This window comes from Falco punctatus (genome assembly GCF_963210335.1).
Source record: "Falco punctatus genome assembly, chromosome: 2".
In the NCBI taxonomy this organism is placed as follows: Eukaryota; Metazoa; Chordata; class Aves; order Falconiformes; family Falconidae; genus Falco; species Falco punctatus.
The window spans coordinates 5,836,254-5,848,014 of record NC_137581.1 but is presented as its reverse complement, the minus strand read 5'-3'; the positions used below and the strand labels follow the sequence as shown (position 1 = coordinate 5,848,014).

Sequence of the window (11,761 nt, the reverse complement as noted above, 5' to 3'; positions counted from 1 at the left end):
TGTGCTGGGCCCTGGTGCGGCCGCCCCTCGAGCCCTGGGCTCAGCGTTGGGCCCCTCACCCCCAGACAGACCCGGAGGGGCTGGAGCGTGTCCAGAGCCGGGCAGGGGCTGGGGAAGGGGCTGCGGCACAGCTCGGGGCGGGTGGGGGGAGCTGGGGGGGCTCAGCCCAGAGAAAAGGGGGCTCAGGGGGGACCTTATCACTTCCTACAACTGCCTGGCAGGAGGTTATAGGCAGGTGGGGGTCGGTCTCGTCTTCTAGGTAACAAGTGACAGAACAAGAGGAAATGGCCTAAAGTTACATGAGGCAAGGTTTAGATTGAGTATTAGGATTTTTTTTTTTACTCAGAAAGTGTTGAAGCATTGGAACAGGCTTCCCAGGGCAGTGGTGGAACCACCACCCCTGGAGGGATTTAAAGAACATGTAGGTGCAATGTTTAGTGACATGGTTTATTGGTGGACTTGGCGATCCTGGATTGATGGTTGGACTTGAACATCTCAAAGGTCTTTTGCAACCTACATGATTCTGTGACTCTATGTTTTTGACACATCTTCATCCCAAGTAAAAATGTATCTACTTTAAAACTGGCCCAACCATAAAATGCAGTCACTAATGCAAGGTCTAAGGGACAAACGTAATGTATTCAGAAGTTAATTCTCTTGAATAAAGCTGTTAAACTCACAAGAAAAGTAGAATATAAAGAGGTAGGAAACCCTCTTGCAACAGTGAAAACACTAACAAGGCTTATTTATCACAAATAAAAGACATTCAAGATGACATATCAAATTACAATAGCAACTAGTTGAGCAACTAGGGACTAGGTTACCCAATCATGCAGTTCAGGTTGAAAACAAATGGTATCTTATAATGCTCATGACGTGTTAGATACTTAATTTTGAACTGCATAATGTTTCAACTTTTCAAATTTGAAATGCAGCTGTGTCAATTAGATGCAGCATATAATATTTAGATTTTTTTAGTAGTAAAATGGGGAAAAAAGTCCAACTGCAAAAATAAAAGATTGTATGAAAATATAAACCAGTTGATAGAAAACTTGTGTACATTTGTGGCCTGTAATTTATCTTCTGTTGAAATGGTAGAATATAGAAAAGAAAAACCAAAAAACCCAAACCTTACAGGCATATTTGCACTTTTAACTGCTTTGCAATGGCAGAGATCACTTTCATGTTTCATTCAGCATTCAGATGACTTAGGCAGTTGTAGTGTAATGCAGCTGGATTAATTAGCATTGATAATATACAACTATGGGCTGGCTTCAGGGGTGGTGGGTTGGCCGATGTAGATAAGGTGCAGGTGTGGCTGGTGCTGTTAAGTGGTTGGGAGCCAATGAAGAGAGAGCAGCTGAGGGAGAAGGTGAGTGGGGAAGAAGCAAGAGAAGGGAGAATGCATGCTCTGGATGAGGTGAGACCAGGAGAAGGCAGCAGAGGGACTGTATGAAGAGTATGCTGGTATGAGATGGTAAAAGACCTTGTTGCAGCTTCATAGTTTTGTTAGTGCTGCAACAGGCAGTCTTCATAGTTTGCCCAGGTCATTTTTAAACAAATAAAGCAAACCATAATATCTGGAGGTTGGTAGATGTGGATCTGTTATTTTAGTCCAGTAACTAAACTGTGCATTTGGATCTTTGTTCAAGCTCTCACTTTCTCAGCAGAAAGACATGAGGCTTTCAACAAGTAATTTTGGGTTGCTGAAATGTGTGCTTGTTGTGATTAATATTTGGAAACACAGAGGCAGGTCAGTTAGCTCAGCTGCTTGCAAAAAGCTTCAGGTGTTCTAATGTACAGGATGAGGTGTATCCCTAATGTCCTGTTCTATTCTGTAATGCCTGCCACAGACTACCTGATAAAAAGGGAAAAAAAGTCCTAAAAAGGCCTTGGTGTGTCTTATTCCTCTGGGTTTGAGCTTGATAAACGCCTTACCCTACAGTCTCAGGAAGGAGAGAAGAATGATCTATCCTCATTCCTTTGAAATCTGTTTTGTTTTATTTTATTTTTCTCTTCCTTTCGTCTTCTCCATCTAAAGCTGCCATTACTCCTTGCCTTATGAAGTCTTTTTTTGGCTTGAGCATAGATGACAATTCAGCCTACACCCTTACACTCCTGCAGTAAGTCTGCTCTGCCACTCACAGTTGTAACTCTTTCCCCTCATTTCTTTTTCATTTTCCACATTCTCAACTGTGTGTATGTTTCATCAAACTCTTACAGCCGAAGAGAGGCACACCTGCTTTACACAAGGATTGTGAGACTTTGCATTTTCCAGCCAGCATAGGAGGCAATTTCTTTTTTTCATCTGAAAGAAACTCCTCAAATTCTTTAGTAATACAGTTTATTCTGTATAATAATTTATTCTATATAATCTCTAATTTGTTCTTAGGTAAGGGAATAAGGGTCATGTCTAAGGTGTAATTGAGGAAGTATCTCAGGGAAGGCAGAACTGAACTCTTTACTTAGTTCAGGAAACTGGATCAAAATGTATTTTGAAAGATTACATTCATCTAGTCATTTATTTGAATTCAGCCATGGTCAAGGCCTGAGTACTACTTTACTCCTTAATTCAAAGGTCCTGAACTAGTTTTCTTGGATGTGACTTCAAATACTGGTTTGTCCTGCTTGTTCCAGTTCTTCCAAGCAGGTTCTTTCATTTTAGTGAGATAATCCTGTAGAAGACTGGTTGGGATTGGGTGTCATTTTAGTGCTTGAACCTTTTATTTCTGTTGTACAAGAAACTTTGTCCCTCTCCAGCTACCCACCCAGGTCCTGTGACCCAGTGTCACCAGGTGTGAAATCCATGATGTTGTGTTGCAGTCTGGGATTACTGTCCATTAATGAAAACACCATGGATGAACTTGTTCCAGCACCATAAACATCCCCCCCCCCAAAAAAAAAAAAAAAAAAAGAAACCAAAAAACAAAACACAAGTGAACAGACAAACCTAAACCTTACTGTCATTGGTACTCATTTTGATGAGAAGCACAGATGTCATGTTAGACATCAATGCAAATGCTGAAAGCTAGGTTCCCAGTCTACCTGGTACAGGTGCTCAGAGATGGACAGCTAAAAGCTATTACTATCCTGATCCTGTTGTGGCCGTAAGGTGCTCTGTAGCAGATGCTCCTGCTGTACTGTTTTTTTTAATTTCCTGCAAGCCATTGTACCAATTTCTTCTTAGCAACTATACAAGTTGTTCTACTTACTTTTATCAGACCTAAGAAACCTGTCAGCTTTAGATCATCTAGTGCCTGCTGATGTCTGGATCTTTCAGCAATGTACATGGGGAAAACATATGTGTAAGGCCTCCACACCACGCAGTCATAATTAGTACAGGGAATGAAATCCCTTCCCTGGAAGCTTGAAGTGTTCGTAGTGTCTGCAGTATCAAGGAAACAAAACACTATCTGTAAGTTTTTTGGACTTTATGTATCCCTGGACAGATTTCTGCTTCTTCAGCTCTGCAAACTGAGTACTCTGACAGCTGCAACGCCTCTCCAATTTCATTCCGGAAAGGGATGGGGGGGGAAAAATACATATACTTCTCTTCCTAACTACTGACTGGCTGGTGCTACTGCTTAGATCTGCCAATGGTGATGATCTGAGGCAGGGCTGGTATGCTGTCTCTAATTTATTTTGGCCATCTGCTTTTCCTCCTTCTAATTGGTGTGTGTTAAGAGGGAGAATATTCTTAAAAAGCATTTAGGATGAGGATGCTCCTGGACTCACTAAAAGCAGATTGAAATATAGTACTTGTTCTTCGTTGGGCAGATCGGGCCGTATCTCAGCAACCATCTCATATTTGGCAAGATTATCCCTTTCACATGAAGTGGTTACACTTGTTAAGGTTGTTATTGGTATAAGGGATGCATAGTAAAAGTGAGAGAAGATCTTTCTTAGCAGGTTCTTTCCACTCATAAAATATTTATGTTGTACCCTGTGTATACTGCAGCTTCTTTGTAAACATTGATCTTTGTGTGTCCTGCTAACGCGTCAGCTATGAAAAGTCTATTTAAATAGGGGTCTTGAATAGGGGTTTGCTCTCTGAAACAGCAGCCTTAAGGCTGGTCTGTTTACTTCTCTTATCATCCCAGTGGAGACCTTGAGACAGGTGCCTGAAGCCTAATCTGCAGTACTTTTCTGATCCTAAAGCCATGTTTTTTTGTTCGGGGAGAGTTAATTGTATAAAAGCCTGAACTCTCACCTGAAAGCAGAACTTCACAACCATGCAGGCATCTACCTGCCACACCATAGATTGCAGAAATGAGAGACAGCTAAACTTTGTGGGGAAAAACATGGACAACTTCATTTGTATTTCTTTGTTCTTCTTGTTTCCCCTACACTTTCTGTGTGGGATTCACATTGTTGAGGTTGACTAGCTGTCAGTGCAGTCTGAACTGACCATCTAAACCACCTGTGTGAAGAGAGGCTTATTCCCACAGGTGACCTGATTTGCTCTCAGAGGTGCTTGTCTTTCTCTACCAGCTCCAGATGAGAGCCTTAACCAGCTTAGATCGAGCTTTAAGGAGGTAAAGCAGAGCAACACAAATCTGTGGTCTTTTTTTCAAATACTTCTGAGTTTTCTGGTGAGATTGCCATTGGATTTTCAGGCAGCACCAGAAAAATCTCTGCATTCAAGTAGGTGGACACAATACAGTTTTAATCCATTTTGTATAATGAATATGTTTTTACATATGATATAGATTAATCAACCTTTCTGATGAAGCAAAACCTACCCACCTGTCAGTAATTTGCTGTGTTATTTTTAAATGTCATTTCCCCCAGTAGATATCTTAGTTAAATGCCTTGTAATAATAGCTACACTCTTCTTGTAGATGTGAAATTTTGGTAACGTACAGTATTTCTTACTAATACTGCACTTGTATTTCTTATTTACAATATTTCTGAAATAATTATGGTTTGTTTTGTCTTTATCATTTTATAGAACCCTTGTAATAGTGTATGGATTCTGTTGGAGATATTGTATCGTACAAGTATTGGATGAAATATCTACCCAGCAAACCACCCTGCTGGTAAGTGGTTTGTATATTCTTTCTTCTCTTTCAATAACACTTTATGTCAAGCTATGCAAAGGAAGGCTTGTATTATGTTCAATTAGATGTTTGCTGAAAAAAAAGGACATTTAAAATATTTACAGTTCCCTTTACTATATAACTTCAGTATTACTAGATTATGTTTCTACCCTCCCTTGAGAGAAATATTTTCAGTTTCCATTTTGTGCCATTGTGTATCATGAGGCTCTCTAAGCTGTTTTATCTACTGGTGCTCCCTCATAAGAAATGTGCAAAGTTCAGTTTCATAGGCGCCTGGAAGGGTCAGAAAGCTTCTTGTTATTTTTTTCACCCTTTTTTCTGTTTTTTATTTTTGGAGTATTCCTATTGTATTCACTGTAAGTGTTGTGGGTTTGGTTTGTTGTTGATGCTAAAGAGTGTTTGTGGGGCTATAAACATCAGTACAGTTTTTATTCATAGCTGATTAATGTATGACAGATATTAAAAGTTTTTAAATAGAGAGCATCAAGAAAATCACACAACATTTAAAGGGTTGGTTATAAGGTCACTGGCTGGGAGCACCTGAGCTCTAGTCCTATTACTGCATCTGGTTTATTGTATGACCTTGAGTGAGTCATTTCTGAAGAGGGGAACTGTGTTTCTGCAAGGGGATACGGTAATGTATGAATTGAGTTACTCTTCTTCACATAATTGGAGAGCTCATTAGGTAGCTGTTTAAGAATGACTAAAACCCATTAAGCCTGATAAGACTTATTTCTTCCCAAAAACTTAACAAAAATGAAATAATGTAACTTTAGATTCTAACGGAGTTGCTTTAACTCTTGCATTTCCAATACTGCCCTCACTGCTGATTGCTCCTTCCATCAATGGGGTGTAAAATCTGCACTTGAAATGTTGTTAGGGATTTTGTGTCTGACAATAAGGCAAAGATTAACGGATGTAAAGAAGCCTAACTTGAAATCACCAGATTTGACTTGCTGGATTGCTGTATAAGGAGATATGTGTTCTAGAGACCGATGAAACACAAAGGACATCTTATTCTGATGTTAGCCACAGTGGCTGAAATACTTGCCACTTTGGAATGTTGCTAGCTAAAAACAAATGGGTCTTCTTTGTTAAGACTTTATGAGGAAGAGGGAAAACGTTTGGGAAATGTATTTGCACTGTATTGTCACATATTACCTGGACAGGTGCCAGAAGGAAGGGATCAAAATCTTTACTTGGCAGAAGGGCTTTTTTTTCCACAGTGTTCAAAAGCAGACAGGACAAGTCCCACAGTACTCTCATCCAGTTAGACCTGCTTTTGAGCAAGGGTGGGACTGGACATCCGGAGGTCCTTTCCAACCTGACTTACTCTAGGGGTCTGTGGGTCTGTGCAGTTAGGTGATATGTATGATGATCAGAAAACTGTTAAATGATGTACACACACCAAGGTACTTACTTAATCTTCAAGAGAAATTACATTATATAATTTCCAATGGATGAGACCAACTGAATTCTAAAGACACTGAGGGAAGATGGGGAGGCAGAAAAAAGGAAGAGGGATTTCTTAGTAAGGTTAGGATTCAACTGTGGGAGATAATTAGGTACCTAATGCTATAGGTGTGCATATGATTTCTCCTGTGGTTTTCAGATTTTCTTTTAAATGCTTTTGTTTTAGAGTATGACTTGGTTTTAGAAGTCTGTGTGATCACTGACTGCTTTGATCACTGGAGGGTGCAGATTTTTACATGCTGGGCAAAACCTAAACTCACTTGGGGAATCATGACTGATTTTACAGAGGGAACTCTGTGTCCAGTCTCCCAAGCAGGGGATTGTGAAACACCACAGGTGAATATGAGTGAAGAATAGTGTGTTTCTGTAAAAAGGATAAATGTCATTTTACAGTGTAGATAAAAGTACAGCCTGCAAAATATGGAATAATCCTTCTATTATGCTTAGTATTGGTACAACCTCAGGGAATGTCCACTCTGGGACGTTTCAAGGAAGCTATGGACCAGGTGGACGCAGACCTCACAGGAGAAACAAGGATGAGCTACGAGAGGCTCATGAGTGAGATCTAAAAGAAAAGTAGATGTGCTTGAGATGGTTTATAGTGAAAGGGGCTTCAAATACATGACAAACTGTTAGAAAAAGAAATAGATACTTTGGTCTTTCCACTGTATTCATACTAGAGAGAGCCAAAGGCAGGGAATTTAAACTGAAGTTAATTCAAGGCAGGTTGCAGCAGAAAGCTTGAACAGATTGGGAAAACAAAGTGCTGGAAGAATCTGCTTGGATGTGTTTTGGTCACCGGAGGGCTTTCAGAGTAGGTTGGAGAAACTTCTGTCAGGTGTAACTCATCTTTGTTCGGATAAAGGTGTGGATCTCCCAGCCCTGCTTGCCTGCTTGTCTCTAATTGGCTGCCCCTGGATCTGGAGCAAAAATTATCAGATGCAAAATTGCTATTCTTAAAGGAAACAGTTGTGTTGGGAGGGCGGGCAGGTGGGGGCAGTGAGGCTGCAGATAAACCCACCTCTATAATATACATTATAGTGAGCAATCGATGCAATTTGCATCAGGTTAAATCTGTATTGTCTAAATTAGGAAGAAACAACATCAACTTATGGTTGGTGGAAGCTGAATCCCTGACAAGGGATGCTCATTTACAATCATAAAGATTTCTCATATTGCACTCTCAATGTATTGAAAGCATAAAGACAAGACCTGGTTACGCTGTTTACTTTAAAATGGTGTGGCTTAGATACCCTATATGAAATCAACAGCCCCTGTATTCCATAAGTTATCTGACCTGACATATCTACTGATTTAGGTGGTAGATTGATGCTTTTAGCAGAAAACCACTGCTGTATTTGGGATCTGAAGGCTTCTGAACATACCCCAGAATAGTTGTGATGAACATACACAGCAACTGTACTACATGTGTGGGCATAATATTGTTTGAGATATATAATAAATTAGTACCATGGCTGAAAACAAAAGTATGATAAACTCAATAAATCAATTACAATAAGTAGCATCTCTGTTTCCAAACACTAGGAATCATAATCTCTTTATCAAATAATCATGTTGTTTATATGCTTTACTGTTAGGTGTATGAATTGACAGATGACACACCTCTCTGTATATCTCAATCGTATAAAAATATAAGCAGTTATGATGGTCCTTTTCTCTGTAACTAGTAGAATCTGAAACCTCTTTGAAAAGGGCTCTTTAGAACTGAGCTCTAGCTTTTTGGTTTTGTGCTCTTTATCTGTACTTCAGCAGCTTGAATAATGCCAATTAGAGCTGCTGCTGTACAGTCACCTTTTAATTTTCTGTTTCTCATGCCTTAACATACTAAAAAATTTGGGTGTCGACTGTTCTGTTGGATTGTTTGAATTAAAAAAAAAAAAAAAAAAAGTGTTCATTTTGTTTGCAAAATTTCTGGCCTTAATACCCTTGATGCTCATCCAGCGCAGGTGCTCTACTATGTAATTACTGGAAACAGCTTGAAATAAAACACCAAAATAAGACTGGTAACCTTGAAAATATTACCATTACATTAGGCAACGGCAGTTGCAAGATTGCATATGTATCATGTTCTGGTCTTTCACTGTCTGATGACTGAAACTGCAGCAATAGTACTGAAAAGAAAATAAAAATTCAAATATTCTTTCAGAAAACATTTTCTTGTGTTGCCAATGATTGGGGAGTAGAGTTAAAAGTAGAGATTCATTCTACAGAAACCAGTCAGCCACACCTGAAAGCCTTTCAGGACTGAATCCATGGATCAAAAATGCTTTTAGCATTCCCATTTCCTTATGGATTAAACAATAATAAATACTGAACAGAGAAACTCCAGCTGCAGCTGGAGTATTTTCAAATAAATAAAGAATTAAATACAACCCAGGGCAGAGGTTGGGAGCTCTCACCAATACTTGAATACTACAGGCTGGTTCCTATTTTATAGCAGACCCCAGGTCAAAAGGAAGTGATTAATCCTGCTTCTGCTGGAGCAAAAGGTATAGTTTATCCCTGGAAATGTTTAGAAATGCACTTTTCTAAAGTAAAAGTTAAATTCATCATCATTGTTGGTTTTCTGACATGGTTGTGTGTACACTTGCTGCCTGGCAATGAATAGTCTCTTTCTCCAGTCCAGAATAACCTGTAAGAGTCCATTTTACATGAAAATTTGCTTGGAATGTAACTCTTCACAGCTCCCTCATGGTACCAATGCAGTTCTTTAGATCAAGCCAAGAAGCTCTTTCTGGCTTCGGCATTGCATGTCCTCATATTGCCTGCCAGTGAGGTCTGCTTGCTGTACGGCTACACTAAGTGCAAGTTGTGTTTCTTTAGTTGAGGTTCATGGGGAAGATAACAGATACCCGTTAAAGCAACACTGAGTGACCCTGTGGAGTATTTCAGCACAAATATGAATATAAATTGTGTTCAGGTAGAAAAAGAGGGCTGACAGTATCAATGCTGGGCTCAAAACCTAGCAGAAATAGTCTGGCCTATTTTTCAAAGAAATGTTTCTTTGTACCTTCTGCCTTTTACCAGCTTCATGTTTAATCACACAAATCAGACTCATCAAAATTTTAATTCAACTTGAAGAAAATTGGACTTTTGTATATTTCTGTGGAAATTTCTGGCCAAGTGATAGTGAAGTTAACTGCTCTTGGACATGTGTTACATATTATTAAAACCCAGCTGTTGTCTTTCTAAGATGATGGGTGTATGGTACAATGCTCTTTTTTTTATAAAGGTGTGTTTGGATTTGTGTTTGGGTCCTTTTTTTGAAAACAACAGTTCATTCAGTTCAAAGCAATACAGTGATTAACAAAACACCTGTAACAGAGTCTGGGAAGTATAGGAATAGTCTGCAGATTTCCTGGCTTTCCTAAAAATAAAATAGGTCAGTTTTTGCCGGAGTTGCAAGAAATTGGGGCATTCCTTTATGGAGAAGGGAAATAACCCAGTTTTTGTGTCATTGTCTGTTGTTTTGCACATTGCAACCCTGTAGGAAGAAAAAGTAACCAAAGGAGAGGTGGTTGTGTCACATGGTGGTTCACATCCATGCATATGCTTAGAAGAAACTGTCTGACTGCTCAGGATTCATGCAAGACTGTGCTGATTCAAGTACCACCTTTCTGTGGAGCATATTCCGCAGTCTGGTAACCCAAAAAGTAGATTTAATACAATACACGCTCCTTCTCCATCTCCTTTTGAATAGTCTTTAAACAAAATGAGAGGGGAAAAACAAAACAAGACAAAAAAAAACCCTGTACTGTAGATTAGATCTAATCCACCTGGGAAAAAGCATGCATTCGAAGGTGGTGGACTTAATACAGAAAGCCAGAAGAGCATACAGAAAATCTTGAAATACAGTAAAGTGGGTTAGTAGCAAGTTGTTTTTCTGTGTTATTTCAGATGTCTGAAGGTATCAGCTGAAATTTTAGGTTAGTTCATAAGCAAGGGTGGCTCAATCTCACCAGACATCTGTTTCTGAAATTAAAAAGCAAACAACTGCAGTATTGCACAGTGTTAGCAATCTTTGCTTAATAGAGATCCATGATTCAAAGAGATATGTGACTTAAAATCTACTAGGGAGCATGAAGCAATTAATAGTTGGAACTTTTTATAGCACCTTTTATCCAAGGATCTCAAAACACTTTATTGGGTTTAATTAGGCCTCACTCCACACAATATCTGCCTGTAATAGAGAATTGACATTTTTTTCTTCTGTATATTGAGGAACTTGAGACACAGAGGTTAAATGACCTGACAATGATAATGTAAAAGCAAATAGAAATGATAGGAATAAATCCCAGACCTCCTGCCTTCCAGTCCCATGTTCTATCCACCAGCCAAGTTTCTTTCCTCTGCATTAAGCTCAAGGCTTTTTCTTATCTCTCCTGTAACTTGTGTGATTTGGATTACAAGCTCAATGCCCAGGCAATTAGAAAGACTTCCATTCTCTCCAGAAAGAAAAGGAAAAAAAAAAATTTGAAATAAAGCTGTAAAAGAGCACTTTCTGCTCTCAGAGTGGAGGAGAAACTTACAATTTACTGCAGTGAAGGATGTGAAAGATATGGAAAAGCGGACTCCAGAGGTGACTTTGGAAGAATACTTTGTGAGGTGGGTGGGTGTTGCGGATAGTATAAAATGCAAGGAATGATGCCTGCAGCATACTCAAGAATTCAGCCTTACAGAAAATTCTTCAGGCTGTGAAGGGGGTAGTCTCCCGGGGAAAGATAACAGGGAATCGTCTCACCCGGGTACAGCCCCTGAAGTGGGGAAGTTTAAGAGAGATGGGCATCTATGTACTCATGCAAACTCTTAAATGCTAGAGTCCTTGGCAAGAAGCAGGGGGAAAGGAGGTCAATATGATTCAACTAGCAGATAATGGAGGCAATTCTGTTCTTGTGTCTCTAATAGCAACTTGACTAAGAATATTGGATCAGATAATATGATTTATTTCTTGTTGTTTAAAATACATTTTGAAAGTGGTAGGAGAAGGGAAATAAGCAAAAGAACTAGGTTAATGCTAGTTATCCAGTAGCCTGGATAAAAGCTGTGTTGCTTCCATCTCTCAGCAACCTAATTTGTAAAGAGCCTGTGTTTTTATTCCTAGAATGGGTTGCTCATGTATGCTATTAATGATTATTGACAAGGCAGAACCCAGTTCAGACCTTACACAGAGAAAACCAGGTGGTTCATGAACACTTGATCCATTGGTC

At 39.4% G+C, this 11,761-nt stretch overlaps 1 protein-coding gene across 1 annotated transcript in view; it reads left to right on the top strand.

Moving 5' to 3' along the window:
• The first annotated feature begins 214 nt into the window (after positions 1–214).
• Positions 215–11,761, top strand: part of TENM4 (teneurin transmembrane protein 4) — a 762,970-nt gene continuing 751,423 nt past the window's right edge. Inside the window, exon 1 of the mRNA XM_080374860.1 lies at positions 215–5,039. The gene's annotated coding sequence lies outside the window, so the exon portion shown is untranslated. The remainder of the gene's footprint in view (positions 5,040–11,761) is intronic.